This window comes from Pithys albifrons, chromosome 12 (genome assembly GCF_047495875.1).
Source record: "Pithys albifrons albifrons isolate INPA30051 chromosome 12, PitAlb_v1, whole genome shotgun sequence".
NCBI classification, from domain to species: domain Eukaryota; kingdom Metazoa; phylum Chordata; class Aves; order Passeriformes; family Thamnophilidae; genus Pithys; species Pithys albifrons.
The window spans coordinates 17,983,373-18,004,130 of record NC_092469.1 but is presented as its reverse complement, the minus strand read 5'-3'; the positions used below and the strand labels follow the sequence as shown (position 1 = coordinate 18,004,130).

Sequence of the window (20,758 nt, the reverse complement as noted above, 5' to 3'; positions counted from 1 at the left end):
GGTAAGGTCCTTCAATCAATTTAAGACAAGAAAAGTAACAGAATTTCTTAATAATGCCACATTTCAACCCCTGAGTTTCTCATTGGAAGCTGACATGACATGCATGAAATTACCACAGCAAATAGATTTTTATATGCCGTAGGTCATTCTAGAGCTGGTGAGATCCCACCACAACCCTTCCAGGACCCTGTTCTCCCCTCCCCTGCCCCTTTCCCACTGCACAACCACCCAAGGCAATTCAAGGAATGCACAGATTCTGTCAAATCCCAACAGTGGGCTTTTAAATTCAGTGTGTATGTTGGAAGCAGCAATTCCAGACGTGGGACAGCAGTTAGGCTCGGAGCAGAGCCAGGGCTTCCAAACCTTCCACAGCATTATTTCCCTTTAAGTAAAAGCAGGTCTCTTTTTTAAAATGAGAATTCATGACATGTTGGACAGATACACACATTAAACATTATCTCTTCCTTCTCTCCCCATCTATCACTGCTCCTGACTGTCCAGAAAAACATCTTATTTTCCTATGCTAGTAAATCCTCAGGAGGGAATGAGGAATTCAGGTTCTGGCCTGAGATTTCACAAAGCACACACAAAAAAATCCCAATGCAGACACTGAGTGGATGTGCTACAACTCTACTGAAATGTGCCTGTGCATTATCAGCTGGGCCTTCCACTTGACCTCTGCTCTTTGCACAGCACTAATTACAGATAGAAGACTTGCTCATGGGCAAATTGCCCATTACATCATGCTGAAAAACAAAACAAGACCCCTTTTATTAATAGTCTGAGAAGTCTCTGGTTGCAATAAGCAAAGACAGTTTAACTGGGGAACTTCCAATGCCTTCCACTAGACCTGCACACTCTTGCATGCAATGCAATGTTGCTGTCACAGACCTGCACCACTTCCTTCCTCCTTCCTATCAGAGCAGGGCTGTATTGACCCCTTGGAAAATAGTGTTCCCTAAGCCTGGACAACAGGAATGCACCCTGTTCAGAGCATAGGTGTGCACAATAAAAACCACTGGATGGATTCTCTCAGACCTGACAGTGCATGCAGGGTGTTCCACAGAGCTTCATTTCCTGTGCTTGCCCGTGCAGGAGCTGCCAGCCTGACAAATGAAGCTCTGGGCTGTGATGAAGACAAAACAGCCACTCAGGCCCAGGCTGGAGCAGAGCTGCTCAGTCACAAGCTGGGCTGGAAATGTGGTCAAAAGAGCTGAAATGTTAGTGCATTAATCCACTTCAGCACCAGGCCCAGCTCCTCGGAACAAATTAATTAACAGGCACTAACGGAGTCCTAAAAGCTGAAATTGTAGTGTTTTAATCCACTTCACAATTTGGGCTGTGGTTTTACTCTTCAATACAAACAAACAAAGAGCCTGACAGCAGCAGCTTAGCCCTGGCCTGTGGTACCATGAAGAGGCAGTGCTGGAGGATCTCGTGGGGAGCTTCTTGTTACTTCTCAATGCTGGTGTTCACCCTCTGCTTGGGCTGCATTTTGCAGAGATGAAAATACAAGACCTAAACATGCCCTGTGCTATTTGTTCCCACCACAGTGACCCCATTAAACTCCATTTAGTTCTAAACCTTTCATTAGCTGGACAGTCTCAGACCCACATAGTATTGCTGAAGAAGAGAGTACACAGGTGAGGTTCTAACTTAGATGAAAGGTATCAAAAAATTCACCTGAAATAAAACAAGGTTTTAAAAGTATGACCACCAAGGCACATAAAAACTTCAGTCATTAACTCAAACTTGATTCTAGATTCAACTTCTACAGATCCTGTAAAATACACCAGTTAGAAATAGCAACATTATTTTGGTTTTGCTGTATTTATTTTGGGGTGGGAAACCAAAGCTCAACTTTTTTTTCTCAACATTTCTAAAAGAACAGTGAAACGTGCAGGATGGAGACATAGACACAGGAATTGGAAATCTTGGTGGATTCTCACATTTCTCCTTAATCACATGCTGGCAATTAAGTCTGCTCCAGGAAATTCAAAGATTGTACCTGTCAGGAATCAGAGGCAAATTAATTGCTGTACTGGAACAGATCAATGATTCATGAGCTGTAACATCAAGCTGCTAACAATATTAATTGCCACATACTTCAGGGAAAAGAGCCTAAAAAATGGCAGCACTATTGTTTACAATGGTTTGAAGTTGTTGTTTTTCTGGATTATAACTGCAGAAACTCAAGTCAAGTACAGCCTTACAATACATGAAATGTGACACTGATACTTCACTACTGTATATCATTAAAATTCCTGTGTTTGGATCTGAGCATTTTGCCCTAACAACCTGCAGCCATAGGAGCATAGAAATATTTATATTCCCCACTTCACACCTGTTGACCTTTAACTGAGCATCTGTGTGGGATGAGAACAGTCACCACCTACACAAACACCGAGTAAACAGGTTTTATTAGTTTGCTGGCCAGGAGAGGACAGACCTAAACTTACTCCCCTGCACCCACTTGTTTGGCAACTCCATTTCAGCTTGTTTTTGCAGTACTGGCCGTGTGTTATGGACTCTGTGTTTCTGATCAGTGGGAAGCAGCACCCAAGGTTATTAAAAAGAAATAATGGTGTGAAAACTGTCAGAGCAGGGTTGGGACACTCCATGGTCCTCAGTGACTGCAATGAAGTGGCTGAGCAGGGACAGGCAGCCCAGCAGCCAAAGTATCACAGGGGACAGAGGAGATGCAGGGTCAGTATTGTTCCAATAATTGCTTCCAGAGACCTTCCAGTGAATTCTGTTCTTTTAACACTTACACTCTACAGATCTAAACCCTCTATTCAGGTCTCTTGATTTCTAATCCAGTGTGTTTCTGAGAAAGAAGTGAGACATTCAAATGCATTAAAAAACCTGGGCTCTGACCAAAACAATATTATTCACCTCTTTATTTCCACTTTACTTTTTTGTCCATGTTTCATATTCATTCAGTTCTGCCAGATAAGTCCTATTTTTATCTCTACACCTTTTCTTGCTCCCCAAGTAACTGAAGTCATTAAGGCCAGCCCTGTGATGTTTGCTGCCTTTACTGCCACACTGGAATTTCAACAGGACAATTCTAGAATTAAAAACCTGAGTTCTCACAGCTTGAGCAGGATTTCTCTGCTCCTCCTAATTATCCATCATGCAGCCAGCCCCAGCAGAACCTCCACTGGCCTGTGTTTAAATGGCTCTATGAATTTGTCAGATGAATACTTTGGTTCTCATTGCTCATGCCAAGTACAAATGTTCTGCCTCCAAATGTGACCAGAGGCCCATTGTGTCTGTCTGATCATGCCCAGCATGTTGCTGCAATAAACTGCAGAATTTCCGAGGAATGTAAGAAAATTAATTCTACTCTGCATTATTCACCTTTCCTCACACCATTCCCTTTGGTGTCTGAAGGGAGACTGCTCCAAAAACCAAACCTTCAGCACTGAGCTCAAGGCTCAGGCTGCTCCTTCCTGACCATTACACAGTGCAGTAACAATTTCTTAGCTTCAAATAGCTTTATTTTGTTTAATGTATCTAATAGACACGAGTTAATAAATTGCAGCATTCATAATTTGATGCATTTTTGGTCCTGCTTCAGTTTACAAACTGTCCATTAAGGGCCCCTAAAATCTGTGAACAAATACATTAGCTACCATTATATGCAAGTTTCTCAGATGAGTAATTTTTGATCTTCAGAGTGCTCAGGCAGTTGCTTGGAAACATTTGTCTGTATTAGTTACACAAGTCATGTGGTGTTATTTGTCTTTGCAGATTGGATGCCTTGTGTGAATAAGCAACGGAGCATGAAATGCAAATTTCATGATAGAAAATTCAGACCTTGCTTATGGCAAGGATTTGATTTATTGCATTTACAGCACAAGATGAAAACAAAAAGGTTATCTCTGTGATCTGAATGACTTGACAGGGGATGTAATGCCTGTGACACTTGGAGAAGTAGTGGCATAAATTACAAAAACAGAAAGAAAGTAAAAAAAGATGGAATGAGGTTCGGAATAGTCATGGTATGGATTGAAATGACCCCATGCAATGGAACCTCTGTTGCTGAGTACTGTCCAAGGAATAGTATTTTTCTAGATTGAAACATAAGAAGTTTGGTCAGAAAAAACCATGGGGACTCAAGGAAATTATTATTTTTCTTATTTACAGTCTTGAGCAAGTCAAGAAACAAGCAAGGGTTTTTTTCATATTGATGGTAACAGTCTGGTGTCATCCAATAAAGCTGAAAAAGTATTTACTGGTATTTGACTGTGGATTATGTACAAATACAGTAGAACCATTTTTCTGCTGATTTAATCAATATGAAACACTTGGAAATTCACATTTTTGCTTCTTTTAACCTTGAAAAAGAACCACTTGTATTTGCCTAAGTGTTTCTACATTGATGGCAATGACTTTTCCTCTTTATGGGATGCAACAACTTATAAAAGCAAAATCATTGGTTTGAAACTAAATATAGAATTTTCCTAGGAGGGACTGGTTCTTTCAGTTGCAGAGAACCAAATATGGTAAAACAATGTCACTGAGCACACTCAGAGTGTGTTCCAGGCCACTTCTATAAACTATATAACCAGAGTCCTGCAGACTGACCCAAACAAACCCTGCATGAGGAAATACTGCTAAAACAAAGAAGAGAAAGTTAGAAAACAAGTAGTATTTTTTCCCAACAAATATTTAAACCCAGGCTGCAAGCACAGTAAAACCATTTGCAAAGAAGAAAATACAACTTGAGTTTTTTCTGCATTCTACTTCTACAAGGGAATATAAAAGTATTGGGTCTGACTTTCAGTGATGCTTGTGATGGCTCACAGAAATATCTCATCCCGCTGCTGATGGGTCTGTCTCTGACTCACTTTCCTGGGAGCAAATGCCAGTGTGGCCCAAAGGGCAGCTGGAGCCTGACATCAGAACAAAATATTTGTGCCACCCAGGATTTAAACCAGGCTTAGTTTAGAGTGGACTGTGACTAACCAGGGTTAAGACCAAACCCTTCTGCTCACAGAGACAGCACTGAGTGTGTGTGAGATGTGGATGTGCAGCCCTTGGGTGCTGGTTAATGCTCTGTCTCATAAACCCCAGCAAAGGCCCTCCAGGAAAGCAGCCAGGAGCTGTGTCACAGCCTGGCACTGCCCTCAGAATGCAGCCCAGTGCCAAAGGGTTGTTCATGAGCTGTTCAAACAGGAAAGATTCATTTGATTAGAAAGCATATAAACATATACACAAAAGTATAAATTTTCATTTTAGCAATAATCCCAGATTTCTCCTCTGCATACTTTCCATGTTTGTATAAAACCGTACACATTTCCTAAACACCAGAGAATTACTTATTTTTTGTCTCCCTCCTTTCTCTAACACACATCTCAGCCAGATCATGCTCATCCATTTCCAACAGTATATTGCTCCCTTCATAAGTGCATACAGAAACTTGCTTTAAGCGATATGAGCTTATAAATTGCCACCCTTTGCCTGTGCTCTGAATAAGGGAGAAAAAAATAAATAAAAGAACCAACATCCTGGGCTAAGATTAAAAGCTGGATTCATATTAAAGAATGGTGCCTTTTTACCATTGAAAGTGAAGCTGTAGATTATTTTGTGCTGATAAAGTACTACAGTGGGCAAAGAACTTTCTCATAATGAACACTGCTGTAAAACAATTTATCTACAAGAAAGAAAACAAGTTTGCATAATCCATTTATGGTTGATTCAGCTTTAGAGGAATTTGCTGTATAAATATATCTCACCCTGGGGAATTGTTTTGCCAAAACAACTAATGAAAGTGTTTGAACAACTTAACACTGATAATTAATAGGATTTTTCAGCATCACAATGGAAATGACATCTTCCCATGTATGTTAACCATCTACCAGTGAAGAGACAAACACTTGGCAGACTCCAAGAGTCAGACACATCAGAAAGCAGAAAGCAAATTATTTAATTAACATAACACTTGCAAAAATGCTAAGCTGGTGACACATTTTAACTGATCCTCAAAGAGGGTTTAAAAGTACTTTGATAAAAAACATTGCATAGCTCAGCAATTATCAATTTTTTAAAATCCTAATTAATGGTTTATCAATCTTTCAGCTGACATGAGTAATACTCTGCTCACAGGCTCCAAGGTTTGACTAAACATAATCAAGTCCCATTACGCTGTTATACACTTTGCTGGTAATCATAAGGTATGTTTTAAGTTTAGGTGTCAATATTTAATCATCAAGAGGGATCACAATCTCATCAATAATGTCTTGCCAACTGCACTTCTGGAGAGACTTAAAACTTACAGAGAATCTCACCTGCTTCTGTGGTCACATAATTATTTTTATGATGCTTTGTGGCCATGTTGGCTGCCAAAAATGGTTGTCTTAAAATCCCAGTGTGACAAAAATCAATTTTCAGATGCAAATGAGGGTGCCATAGGTGACATTTTTCATACCCAATAAATTGCCTGTCTGTGGCTTTGAACTAATGGACACATAAACAAGAGAGATTGGTGCCAAGGTATTGCATTATAATCTTAGGGAAGTTTTATGAGACTCATTCTATGGGCAGCAAGGAGAAAATAAAGCAGAGGGAGGGGCATGAACAATTCAAGGAAACCTGTGAGAATAGATATTTTTAACATTCTTTTCTTAATTTTTTTCCCTGAGCTCTGATTTTATTTTTAATTTTAGGGCTCTTCATGACCCCTTGTGTCTGCCACAAGTTTTACCTCATTATTATTGTCCAAATCTCCACTTCTCTGGCCCTTACCTGCCCACCCAGTTCCTCTCCTAGAAAATTTGTACAAACAAGTTTCCTTCCTGTTCCTGGTTTTCAATCCTGACAGCAACTGTTTCCATCTATTTCCACCTCCTTGAGGTGATATCTAAAGTTCCTGAGGAAATACAAGAAACACACTGAAACCCTCATTCTCTTTAAAATCAAGGGCTTTAAGTGAACTCTGCTCTTGTCTGACACGGTTCCACTTCAAAAACATGAGATCTGCATTTGCACAAACCAAATAGCAGAGTTTTCATAGGCTTGTCTGAAGCTTATCTTGAATAATCACAAACTCCTTGAGCCTGCAGATTTAGAAGTCCTGTGAGATACTCAGCCTTGCAATACAAATAGGAACAAGATAAAAACAATATTTTTTATGCTATGTTGATAGTATTGTTTCCAACTGTAGCTGAAATGAAAGATATGATTGCATAATAGCTTTTCAAACCTCTTCAAAAGATTTAAGTAAAGTTCAAATCTTAAGCTTTTGAAACTTTAATCTTGAAATAAAGAACAATCTTTCTGTTATTTCTCATTTTTCTCCTGTTAGGAAAACATGAACAATACTAAAATGACAAAGAATTGAATCCTCCATCAGACTTATCCCTGTGCATATCCAGCTGCAAGACCTGAATATTAATTTTGGGAAAAGATTTCCAAAATACCCACTTCAGCCTCCCATCCTGACATCCTTAATAAATGCCATTATTGCTGCTGGTTCTCCTTAGTTGTGTTTTGAGTTCTGTTTGGTTTGGGGTGAGGGAGAAAATGGGACTTTCTTCTGCTGTACAGAAGCTCCTCCTCCTGAAAAACCAGAGCCCCCTGAAGTCAAGGACCCACTGCCCCTCCTTTTGCCCCTCACCACCATGTTCAGAGCTCAAGGAGCATTTGGACAACGTTCTCAAGCACAGGGTGGGATTCTTGGGGTGTCCTGGGCAGGGCCAGGAGATTGACTCAGATCCTTGTGGGTCCCTCCCAACTCAGAGCATCCTGTGATCATCACCACAACAGGGAAGCAGAACAGGCAGCTCATACTGTGCAGGCATAACATTGAAAATTCTGAACTTGTGTTTATGCCACTTGTCTGGTTGGCCAAACCCCACCAGTGTGTTCCTCAGAGAAAACAGTTTGTTGCCATCACCAGAGCAACGCCTGGCAGGGCACGCACATGGAATTCAGGGCAGTGTGCCACAATCTCCACCCTGTCCTGAGCAGAGAAACTATGGGGGAAAGTATGAAACATGCTGTTCCCTGCCTTTTAAGGTCACCACAGAAATGTGCTTCACAAATTAGATAATATTCATGGCTTCCCTCTCCTCCATCACTCCACTCCTGCTGCTTGCTACTCAGGCAAACATTTAGAGAGCAAGCCTTTAATTCCAAAAGTCCACAAGTTAATTTGGTGGTCAAATTCCCTGAGCAGGTTAAGTGTCTGTAGCACTGCTGGTAGTACAGAAAGTGTCTACCAGAAAAACTCCCAGGTGGTGGAGAATTCCCTTCTAGTAAATTTACACCAAATTTGCTCATCCTCTACAAGCCCCAGAAGTAAAAACTCATGATATAGACTGACATCAGTCAATGCAGAGCTCAGTTTTACCCTGTTTTACAGTTCTTCCTTTCTGGAGGCAGCTTCAAGTTGTATGGACAGAAAAATTCTACCCATAAGGCTACAAAACAGATCTCAGGATTTAAAGTTTTTTTTCTGATGCTGAACAATATTTGACCAGCTCATAACTTCCAACAGCAGGAGAGAGCAGCAAAAGATTAACTGGATGAGAGTCAATGATTTCTCTGTGTAAAACACCAAACCAGAAACTGAGATAACTTCTTAGGCACCAGTATATGGCAGTTTATCGGGGCAAAAGATTTACAAACAAGTACAGTGAAAAAGTTTGAGAGCTCCTTCTATGTTCCTGATCTCCACTACTACTGTCCAAAGCTATTAATTTACACAAGAAGTTAATTTAAAAATAGAAGACATAGTTTTATGGATCTTCACTATATGTAGACCCTTAGGGCTCAGTGTACTTTCATTTTAAGTAATTGTATTCCATGTGTAAATATTAAAGACTTTAATACACTGGGAGCAAATTGATTTAGACTTGCTTAAAGGTTCCTATAAATAGCCTTCTGTTCTGTCCCTGTCTCACATCTCTGCTTTGTTGGCAGTTATATGAAAACAGCATTCCAGTTTCCCTGTAGTGAACACCAAACAGGCACCTAAGGAAAACCTTTGGTAATTAGAACAAGGCAGGACCCAAACCTATCCTGTGGCTTATCTGTGTATTTGTAGCAGGAGTTCATTAACTTGTCAGCGCCGATTCCTTCTGAATGGGGAAGTGAAATGAAGAAATGACGTGCAAATCAATAGCCTTGTTCTCATTTAGAACAGTGTCAGATATGAAATATTGGGAATCAAAATGAAAATTTCTGGAGGAAAAACATGCTTAGTAAAGCCATTTTTTCTAAGAGAATTATTACAGTGAATTAAGCCAGTTGTCATCCCATGATAAAAGTTTCAGCATGTGGAAAGTTAAATTTCCTAAACCCCTTTTTTATTTTTTGTTTGTTTGTTTTCAGGTGCTTAAAAATATTACATTAGACTTAATAAATAGAAGAAGCATTTGAGAATGTGTAATTGATGCTCATTAGTGGGCACAAAATCTCTGTGGCACATCCATGGATGTCTAGAGAGAGACAGACATCTGCTAAATGACTTCCACAGAACTCAGCATTAACTTCACAGGGCCAATATATGGTGGAAAAATGCACTTCACACACATAAATCACACTATTATCAGAAGGGATTACAAATTAGTCTTCCTGGAGTAGATAATAATGATAATAACGGGGTGCCAAAGGCCAGAGGAAATTTGTTGAAGATGAGAACAAGGCAAAGGCAAAGGTCTGCTGGACATCCTGTTCTTGCTGACCTGCTCGTTACCCCTCTAGAGAGAAACAGTCAGCTCTGCCTGGAAAGCTCAGGCCATGCCAAGACCTCCACGATGCCACTGCATGTGCCCCCTGAAGCTGAGCTCAGTTGGCACCCCCAGGCATATGGCCTGGAACAGAGTTAAACCAAACCATCCAGTGTGACCTCCTTCCTTTCAAAATCATCTCCAGCAGCAAAAGGTAAAGGGTCCCTGTTACCCTGGTGTTCAAATACCTCACCTTCACTGTGAGATCACATATTCTTCCTCTTTTTTATAAAAATGTACTTAAATGTACTTATTATCTCCCCTTTATACATAGAAATTGGAGGCAGATATCAAACTGAAAATTGTCAGAATTAATCCTTTTTTTTCCTTTTATTCAACTTGTGGGTTTGTTGGTTTGGTTTGGTTTTTTTTTTCCCAGAAGCTCTTTGAGCAGATGCTGAATTTACTGCATGTATGAACAAGCTCTAAAGCCACAATCATTCTCTGCTTCTCTAACACTGCAGCAAAATGCAGGAGAAATCATGCAAACCATTCCCCTAAACATACCCTTACACTGCAAAGCAGAGCCTTATCTTCCTCCTGTCTAGACTCAAGATTAATTCATGCTATTTTCTCATTTTATAGTTTTAAAGACTGTGTCTTAATCAAGTCACTTATCTAATTCACAATTGTTCAGAAACACATTTTCCATTAATAAAATGGTCCTAAGTGCAGCCTAATGCACCAAGTGCCAGCAAAAAGAAAAGACACAATAATTACCAGCACTGACAAGGAATTCAGAAAGCCATTAAACAAAAACAATAGTTTCTCCCCCCCTCAATCCTCTAACTATATCTATCCCACATTTTCATACCTTCAGAAGCCACAGTAATTATTTCCCTCAAGTAAACCAGCTACTTTTCTGTTTAGTTGATAGAAATTAAAGGTACTCTTTACCTTTTATACTTCTAATATATTTCCCATATTTTTCCTCTAATTGAATTAAATATGACATGTTAAGGAAGGAAACATTTCCATCTGGGATACAGATGATTGAACTCTTCTGGCAGATGTTAAATTTAATAAACATCATAGGACTGAACAGAATCTGCTTTATGTTATTTACAAAATTGAGATACAATTTTAAAGTAATTACAGTCAGTACACAAAATCTGGGATTAAAAGCCACTGAATAAATGTGAAACTTCTGAGATTCTCTGAAGTGCTGCTTGATCAAAAAAGCATTAATTTTGCAGGGATTCAGATGAAGGCAGAAGTGACATTAAAAATAACTGAAGAGATATTTTTCCTGTTTCACAGACACAAAATGTAACTGGCAGACTGTGACTACCCACTAACATTATGCACAATTAATATTACATATATCAGCTTGATGCTAATAGTACCCAATAGAAAGGACTACACCATATGATAGTCCCACTAATGCATTCAGTTTTCCTGGCAATTAAACAACATGGAAGCACTAACAATTAACATCAAGGTCACCCTCAAATAAATTTTGATTTGGACACTCCTCACAGCAGATTTATGAGTAGATTCAAAGCTCATTAAAGTCGGTGGAACAACTCCTGTTGCCTTAATGGGGATTGCATTTGCTGCTCTGCTTTCTGTGTTTTCTTGTGATGGATTAATTACATGGTTTTGTGAGAAATCATGTCTAAAATCAACCTTGTCACTTGAAGCTCCCAGTCTTACCTCACATACACATGGAGCTTTGTCAGGCATGAGTTTTAGAGATATGAGAGAAATTCAGAGCCAAATCTTCCCCATCTTTGACCTTTAATCTCTAAACTGAAATTTTAACACCCCCTCCCCTCTTCCTGAATTCCTGATTTGAGGGTCAATGTGCCCTCCCCTCTTCCTGAATTCCTGATTTGAGGGTCAATGTGAACATGAGACTTTTCTGACTAATGACCATATCAGCCACAAAAGGATGGTTGTTGGGAGTGGGGAGGGGAGAGAGAATCACATAAGAACAACCCAATCCAGCAGCACAGAGAAAATAAAGTCTGCAGCTAAAGTCAGAAAGTTCTTGAAGCTGCCCTGGCACAGCTCCAGGAGGGACTGGGGCACAGGGTTTGAACTATCCCCAGCAGAGCTGACTGTTTTTCCCCTGACCTGCTACTGAAACAATTCACCTCCACTGAAAACCAAAAGAGGGACAAACAAATAAAAATTCCTGTGTCATATTGCAGCCATTATTGAAACAGAGTGGATGGAACAACCAACTGTATGGATTTTAAGGTTATTTTAATTAAGTTTCAGGAATATGACTGTTGAAAAATTGTCACATATTTATATTCTCATTTATTTATCTTTATTATGTTTCTCAAAACAGAAATATAATATAATCATTGAACACAACATGTGTTTAAATCTCTCTTGTAAGATATTCCACACTAATTTGTTATGAATATTTACAGGAATAGCTGGAAATGAAATACATGTGGACAGTTGTAAATGAATCTCTCAATATGGAGGTTCAGGTTCTGACACACCAATGAGAGTCAATGAATGAGTCCATGACTGATGACTGTTGACTGAGGCAGCACCAAAACAAATAAGGAAATCCCCATCTCCTGAATTAGGAACTCAGTCTAAGTGTTTTTATTTCTAGTAGGCAACGCTGCTGCAAGGGGCTGGCAGGATTAATGCCTGCCAAAGCAAACACAGAATCCTGGTGTAATAATTATCTTTATCTACAGCATGAGTTTGTAGTTTGGAGCAAGAACAGCAATAGGAACAGAAGATCTAGTCTGAATACTCTTGTTGCCAGATGCTGCCACACTGGAGCACAATCACTGAGTGACCTGGTCCCACCAGGGGTTTTGTCAGCAGCTCAGTCTTTCAGCAGTCATTAGTTTCTTACCAAACAGAAGTAGCTGAATTTTTATTTTGTTTTCAGGGAAGAGAAAAAAGTCACAGGTCTGAGAATATTGTTCTTGTGCAGAGAAGGAACTGCAAAGCTCAGTATTTGTCAGCCAGTCAGGAATTCTGAATGTACTGGGGTTTTTTTGTCAGTGAGTTCAACAGTAACCAAATCAAGATGACACAACTCAGGAGGGCACTCAAGTGCCCTGTTTGTAAGGGTGCTGTGCTGCTGTATCAGACAGTGCTGTGCTTCGAGGAACCCTCTGCCCTGTGACACAGCCTTTGAAACTGTTAGTACTGCAAACAGGGACAGAATTCTCAGCAGCATTTCCTTTATGGGCTGGGCAAACCAGCCCAGTGACACTGATGCACAGTGACACCAGTGCATTCTGAAGGGCTCATCAGCTCCCAGCACAGCCTGGCACTTCATGGGATCACAGCCTGGCAATCCCCACACAAAACCTTTCTGTGTGAATATCTGAGAATGGAAGTTGAGTACAGTCTTCCAGATTTAATAAAAAAACAACAACTTGTGCTATGACCTGTCTTCCAGGTGGTTAGAGCACAAATCTTTGAAAAGCATAACCATGTTCAATACTGAAAAAAACTCCCACAGTTAATATGTTGACAAACAGCACCAAATGGGTTCTTGAAGAACTGAACCAAAAAAAAGATAAATTGGATATGAAAATGCTTTACTCTGTGATATTCCTTATTAGCAAAGTCCTTAAAGTTCCATAAGGTCTTGTCATTTATACATTTATAGGAGATCTGAGTAATCAGAAGATAAAGTTCACTCACACAAAAATAACATTCCAAACTTCCATTTGTGAATTCACAGGTTATGTCACAGCATGTTTGATCCCTTCTCAGAAACAAACCAAAGCAGTTCAACTGTAGAACAGGGTGCCTGGCCACATAAAATATTCAGTAGTTCTCCAGTGTGACTGATACCATTAGAGAGCCTTTAAATCAAGTTAAGCATTTAAAGTATTGTACTGAGATCATGCAAATTAGTCCACAGAAAGGCTGATCACCAAGAGCTAGATCCAAATGTCATTTTGAAATGATTACAGTCTATTCCTTATCTTGAAAGCCTGAATATTTGAGATCCATGCTTCATTTATCTCAGAAACACCAGACAATTCCAGATAGAAAAGAACCACCAGTCATAATGATTTCAAGATAATTTTCTGCTGAGTTGGAACTTACACCAAATGGTTCAACAAGTGTTGGGCAAAAGGGTCTTTGCTGACTTGTGGGTAAATTAAAGTGTATCTGCTGACCAAATAACTTTGTGTTGTTAGAACTTGATTCAACCAGTTACCAGAACAAGCACTCAAAATATTTTACCAAATCTCTTCCTACTCGCCAGGAAACTTGTTGTTTACTGCTATGCACAAAACCACAGTCACAGTGAGGTTGGTAAGAACAGGGGGGTCAAATCCAGTCTCTCCTTGCCTATTATTAAATCTGTTTGCTAATTCCCTTAACCAACAATCTGTGTCTTCCACAGTCATAGAGGGCACTCAAGAATTATTAACAACATCCAATTACTGTACATAACAGGACCAGTGTGGACAGTTCAAATGAATCTGTTGCCTCTCCAAACTTCTGTGCAATCACCACCCCAGGGGCCTCCTCAGTAAGGAAGAGAAACTACATAAACTCACTGGCAAAACTATTTTTTTTCTAAGATGGATCAACTGCTTAATGCAAAAGTTATTCAGTTTTATTTGGTGGTGATATAAGAGAGGAGTTGGATGATTGAAAACTCCTAGATGACTGTAAGCATTAGTAGAGTTGCTTATTATGGAGATACCAATTATATTAGGCTTTAACTCTGTCATCCTTCAACTTGTCAAGTTATCCCAGGTACTTGAAGAAAAAAAAAAAACTGGCTGCAAAATAAGATTCAAAGAAATAATCATACAAGCAACAAAATTGCAATGATCAACAAATAAGGAATTTCAGGTCCAAAAGGAGCCATCTGTCCTTGCAATGGCAGAAATAATTCCTGGGGGAGGACAAATGTAGATTTTTATCATGTGATGCTCCATTAAATGCTTAAGATGTGTGCTGAGATAGGTGTTACTGTAATAACCATAATAAATGTTCCTTCAGGTTTGTGAAAATCAGCATGGAACTATTGGGGCAATCATTAGGGATTATTATTGATGTCTCTGATGGAGAGAAATGACTAAACTCTTACTCAGGGAATCATCTTTTCATGTGAATGATTTCTCCTATTATGGCTCTTTCTCAAATCCACGCTGCTTCTGGAAGCTGCTGGAAAAGCTTAAAGTGAGAGAACACCACAATATTTCGTGTCTCTGACACCAGAAAGAGAACCCTGAGTTTAGTTTTGAGCACCACTTAGTTTGATTTCCTCTTGGAATTGTCTCTGTTTCTTAATAAATCTGAGGCCTCGCTGGTGGAACTCGGGGGGTTGTCATTCACTGACTGCATCATTCCTGCATTCTGGATGAGAGAACGACCATGGAAGAAATGGGCAATTTCTCCTCAGTACCATAAGTGTTACGTGTCCTTCTGGTTTCTCTAACAGCTCTTTTTCATTATGGGTTTGAGGACATTAAGGTTGTCATGGCAATTTTAATATCATATCAAAATCACCAAGCCCTTCTCCCGAATCCCTCATTTGAAAAGACTTTGTTCCTATCCTAAGGTGAAAAGGTATTATGAAATAAGTACCAAAAATGAAGATATCTACACAAATACCTCTTTTGACAGATGTGTATAGATATGCACACACACATTCTGCCTCTGTGTACTTATAATTTCTCTTTAAGGATCTTACAGGGTGAAAGCCGCTTTATAAATGAAAGATATTACATATCCTAAGAGACATCTACTTATCCTTTATGATCTTGCCTAATGTTCTACTAAATCATGCTTAGCCTCTTGCTTTCCTACTTATATCCTCATTTACTACAGTAAATTCAAAATTTAAACCTTTTGCGAAGGGTTTCTTCAAATGTTCCCCACACCTCTGGATAAATTTCCACACAACTCCATCAGTCTCTAAAGATTAATGCAAAGGTTTGTCTGGACCAGAATACTTTCAGGCTGGACTCAGAGTAATAAAACTTGGAAAAAATTATATGTCAATACATGATGGTTTATCATTCATCCAGATAATTTAGGAGATTTTTTTTTATTGGATAAAGGACCTTAGTGTCATAGATCATAAAGGAAAGTTAATTAATTTCAAAATGTCTTCACACAACTTATTCAAATTCTCAAAAAGTTTTTTAGGCCCCACAGGTAAATAAGTATTTCTTGGCACTCTGTGCCAGGAGGAATTTTAGTTCAAATACAAGACTTCAGCAAGTCTCGAATAATCGCCCTCATTGAGATTCATAGAAGCTTTACCATTAAGTCTTAGGGATGGAGGATAAGACCTAAGTGTGTTTTGAAAGAAAAGAGAGTAAAATTTGCTGCATTTCAGAACTGCGTCTGGTTCTGAGCTACAGGAACCTTAAGTTTACCCCAGAAGCACAAGCAAGAGTGCAAATGTTCTGTGATGGTACCTGTTGCAGCAGAGAGAACAAACTGAGCAGCCTAAATGCATGTCAGGGCTGAAAATAATGATGATTGGAGCTGTTTCTAATAAAATTCATTCATTACAAAGAATTCTGCCTGTCATTTCACATTAGTCTGTAAATAATTTGAAATTATTAAGAAGGTTTGCCTTTGTTTTGAAAATAATCTAATTTCACCTTTGAGTCACTGTTAAATATATCTGATACTTGTCTTGGCTCACTTGCTACCAATGAGCACAAAGTCTTTTTTCCTGGATAAATACATCCCTAGTTCACATAAAATCTGAATGCTGATTACTCAGAGAGAAAAGCACCGCACACTCACGGAAGTTAACACCTTGTTTCACAGTCAATTATTCATGTTTCCAGTCTATAAGACCATTTTTCTCTCCTTAAATAACCAAGTGCTTCTCATTTACATGCTGAAGTTGCACACTGAGGGAAATGGAAGGAAAGGGAGCCCACACATTTGATCTGAGCACTTACACATCCAGTGAATAAACTTACGAGTCACACTTGGTCCAAAAAGGAACCTTAAATTAATGAAACCACCAGTAGCTCCTGTTCTTTATAGCACTTACTCTGGCATTCAACACAATATGTAATTGTTGCTATGGCAACTGCCACATCTCTTGGCACCATAATAATTCCCAGATAAATGGATCTTTGTCTGGGCAAACTCCAAAGCCAGTGTATATAAAACCTGCATTTCTTTGGTGCTGGGAATCTGCAGTGTTAAGTTGGAAGTATAAATTCAGCCCAGGCCTGAGGAAGCACAAGCCTGGCAATACAGGGGAGGGGAGGGAGTGGAGCTGAGCAGAAAGGGGAGCAAGGCTAGAAAAGAAAATCTGAATTGCTGTGCCAGGGGGTCATCCAGAAACTGCCCAGCAAAGGGTGTGGGAGCCACATCCACACAGCACTGCCAGACACAGCTCCTGCTCCCAGAGTCTGATCCAAAGGCTGTTGGAATCTGGTTATTATTATCTGGCAGGATAAAAAAGGATAGTGGGTGACTGGAATTTCCATGGAAAAGAAAGGTTAAAGGGGATTTCTTATATAAAAGAAGCTCTTTGTTGTTTCCCTGACAGCAAGTGGTCTGCATAGAGGATTTTTATAAAAATATAGTCAAAAAGGCAGCTAAATGATACTACAGAATGACCCATTGATGAGAACAAGCTCTTGCTTTCATTGACATTAATTAAGATGTATTCTTTGAAACCAGAAATGTAGCATTGCAGATTCTAAGGTTAAAAAAATAGCATCCATTCAAGGGCAGTCAAAGCAGGGAAAAGTCACTTATGAAAATACCATCAACACAAAGGTATTAAATTCTAAAATCACTTGTACCTCAGCTTTTAATGCATAAATTCCAAGTCAATATGTGTTTGCAGTGAGATAACAAAAGTAACAGAAGTGATAACAACTTAATAACTTAATGTCTAGGAGAATGTTAGTATGTTAAACTTTCTGCCAAGCTGAACACAAAAGTGATAAAATGAATTTTCTGTTTGTTCTGTAAGAAAATCCTTCCTTATATGCCTGAAGGACACCTTCATATCCAAAGGCAAAAGCTCTCCCCCAGCTTTTCTCAGAATGGTATTCTATGCACTGTCCTGATCAGTATAATAACTCAGAAATGTATCAGAGATATTGATGCACCCCTGTGACTTACTCTGTTTTGTGCCTTCAAATTAAATGCAAAACATGCTATTTTATTTATGCAGCGCATCGCTTTCTGCAGCAAGTGCTGTATGCAAAATCTAATAACATGGAACTCTTGGAGCCTGTTTGTCAATACCTCATATGAGAGTCCATCTCCATACTCTGCACAGTCATTTTCAGCCTATTTGGAATTCTATTCTAAACTGAAAAATGCTAATACACATTAATGGGAACGATTGCCTGCTGTATCAGAGAGGCTGATTCTTGATCTTATTTCCCAAATAACGTATTGAATTGCCAGATGACTAAACTCAGCTATTCACACTTCCTTGCCTGAATATTTTTTTTTTCTGTGAGAGAATCCTGATCCATAATAAGATTATTGATCCATTATCATCAGTCCTAAGGCAGAAAGCCATACATGTCGGATTTAAGGCTCTAGGCACTTTTTATCTCATATCCATAATATTTGCAATCTCTATCCTTTGGGGATAAAGCAGAGAGCAAGACACAAACATGAAATGCTACCATTTAAATCCAAGGAGCTTAGTTTCATTATTTGTGTTTGATACTTTAGGAAACAGGCACAGGTTGAAAGCAACTTGTACAAACACCTCATCGAGGCAGAGACTTAGGAGGAATCAGAGTTTGGGTCTGGGAGGAGGCTGAGGGTGTTTTCAGAGCTGCTGAGGCTCCTGCCCCTGCTGCAATAACCACAGCAGAGCTCTGGGGTTGGCAGAAGCAATGGTGAGACAGAGGGACAAGCAGCAGCAGCAGCCTCTGCCCAGCCCCTGCCTGGCACAAAGTGCACTGGGCAGAGTAGCAGGACAAGGGCAACTTCATTTCCTTCAATCTGAGCTACTGCTGGAGATGATTTTAAACTTTGTCTACAACATGCTGTCTCAGGGTGTGCTCCTCACTCTTATCTCTTTTCTTTCTCCTAGTCCTTGTCTATCTAGTGCCTGAAAACTGTCCTGAGGGTTTGACTGCTTCTATTTAATCATTTCAGCCTTCTGTATGGCAGAGGGCTGAGCACCATACAGTGAATTTACTACCAGCCTGGAATTTCCAAATATCTGCCTGCCCTCTTATCTGCTTGGGTGCCAGACTCTTGATATCTCACTCCCCTCCACCTCTCACCCTGTGTTTGTAATGGTGCAACAAATAAAAGTTCTAAATAACTCCCTCTGTTGTGGGGAAGGAAAAAGCAGAAAAAACAACCTGTCAACACACAGAAAAAGGCAGAGACAGATTGTTTCCCAAGGTTTTCTTTTAGCTCCAAATATACTAAAGGTATGTTCATTAAAACCAGCATTAGATTTCAGAGGGGCAGAAGGACTAGCAGACAACCATTTTATTTAGCCTTAGAGGACACGGTTCAACTCCAGCTTGATACCTTTTGCAACTCACCATTTATTATGAGGCTCTACAAGGCTCTACTTTCTGTCTGCCACAAAAACTCACTCTTTCAATAAAGTCATAAATCCAGTAATGTCTGGAGAAATGTCCAGATGTGATGAAGTTTCCAGGTTTCAGTTGTCCTACTATTCCCATAAAATAAAGCAGGGATCAAGCACTGGACAAGACAGAAGTCAATAAATAAATAAATAAATAAATATTGTTGCCAGTCACTGGCTTAGCCAGTTTGTTCCCAACTAGTGTCTGCGAGTGATTTGTTTTTCCATTAGGGATTTGAGGCTTAACAATTTTATGAATTATTCAGAATGAACCCGAAGTTCATTTGGGGAATCTTGCGTGAATCAAAACATTTCTATGTCTCTTTTCTTTGATATCACCAAGACTGCAGACCTGACTGTGTGAGGGTGCACCAGGTGAGCCCTGGGCAGAGCAGGGCACAGGCACAGCTGCTCACACCTCCCCAGTACTGGGGAATGCAAGGGAACTTCCCTTCTTTCACTGAGTACTCTGCCTGGGTGTCCAGGTGTGTACACACAGAGCTATGAAAGGGTAATGTTACACCTTCCACAGGCTCATGGCAGCTCCTCTGTGTGCTCACATTCACAGCCTCTCAGAAATTACAGCAGATTGTCGGGATCACTCCCCTCTGTCAAGACAGAGAGCAGTATAAGTACCCAAGATCATAGGAGGAAGAGGGGCACCAGCAGGTTGCAGGGAGCAATCCAGTAGGAATGTGATGGACAGATTTTTGCTCCATAGCATGTCTGTATATCAGTACATACAGAAATTCATGGAGTTTAGGGTGTTTTGCAGAAACATCCAGACATCAGGACAAGCAGCAGCCACCAGACCCTGCAAAACATTGTGTGATCAGCGAGCAAGAGCCAAGTTGGCTGATGATGCTGAGGAACCACCTATCTTGTCATATTGTAGTCATGACCACCCTTTGTATTGTGCTTCTGGCAGAAGTGTAAGGAAAGGTGTCCTTCAGATGCAAATAACACAGTTAAATAGAAAGTGATATTCTAACAGCCACTGATACTATGGCCATGAAGTTAATTTAAGTTAATCACAAAGGACTAATCAGTGGGGCCAGCTGGAATCTTCCCCCATCTTTAGCAGCCTACACCACTAGAAAAACCAAAAGGTTTTCTGCACACTCCAGATTGCACCCCTAAATAATTTCCATCTTCCTCTAAAGTGCATGTTTGGTAGCAATCACAAAGTTTTAGGAACTACACTATCTGTTCCTGGGCTCAGACTGCCAGTCAGCACATTGGAGATCATTGTTGAGAGCCATTTCCAAACATGTCAGGAATCTGCAATTAGAAACATTAACAATGGGATTTCACAGATGTAGGTTACATCCTTTCAGAAAAGAAATGGCAGTTGCTGGCAGAGGGGAAATACTTAAGAACTACTTATCCCCTAATTAGACAAGGTACTGTACTCTAAGTACTGAATGCTAAGCAGTGCTCCAGCATGTGCTCATCTTAACCCTACAGAATTATGCTGAATTACTAAGGCTCCATCTGAGCATTC

General features: G+C 39.8%; 1 protein-coding gene across 2 annotated transcripts in view; it reads right to left on the bottom strand.

The window, feature by feature from the left end:
* CDH13 (cadherin 13) overlaps positions 1-20,758 on the bottom strand; it is a 450,489-nt gene that overhangs the window by 271,288 nt on the left and 158,443 nt on the right. The window lies entirely within an intron of this gene.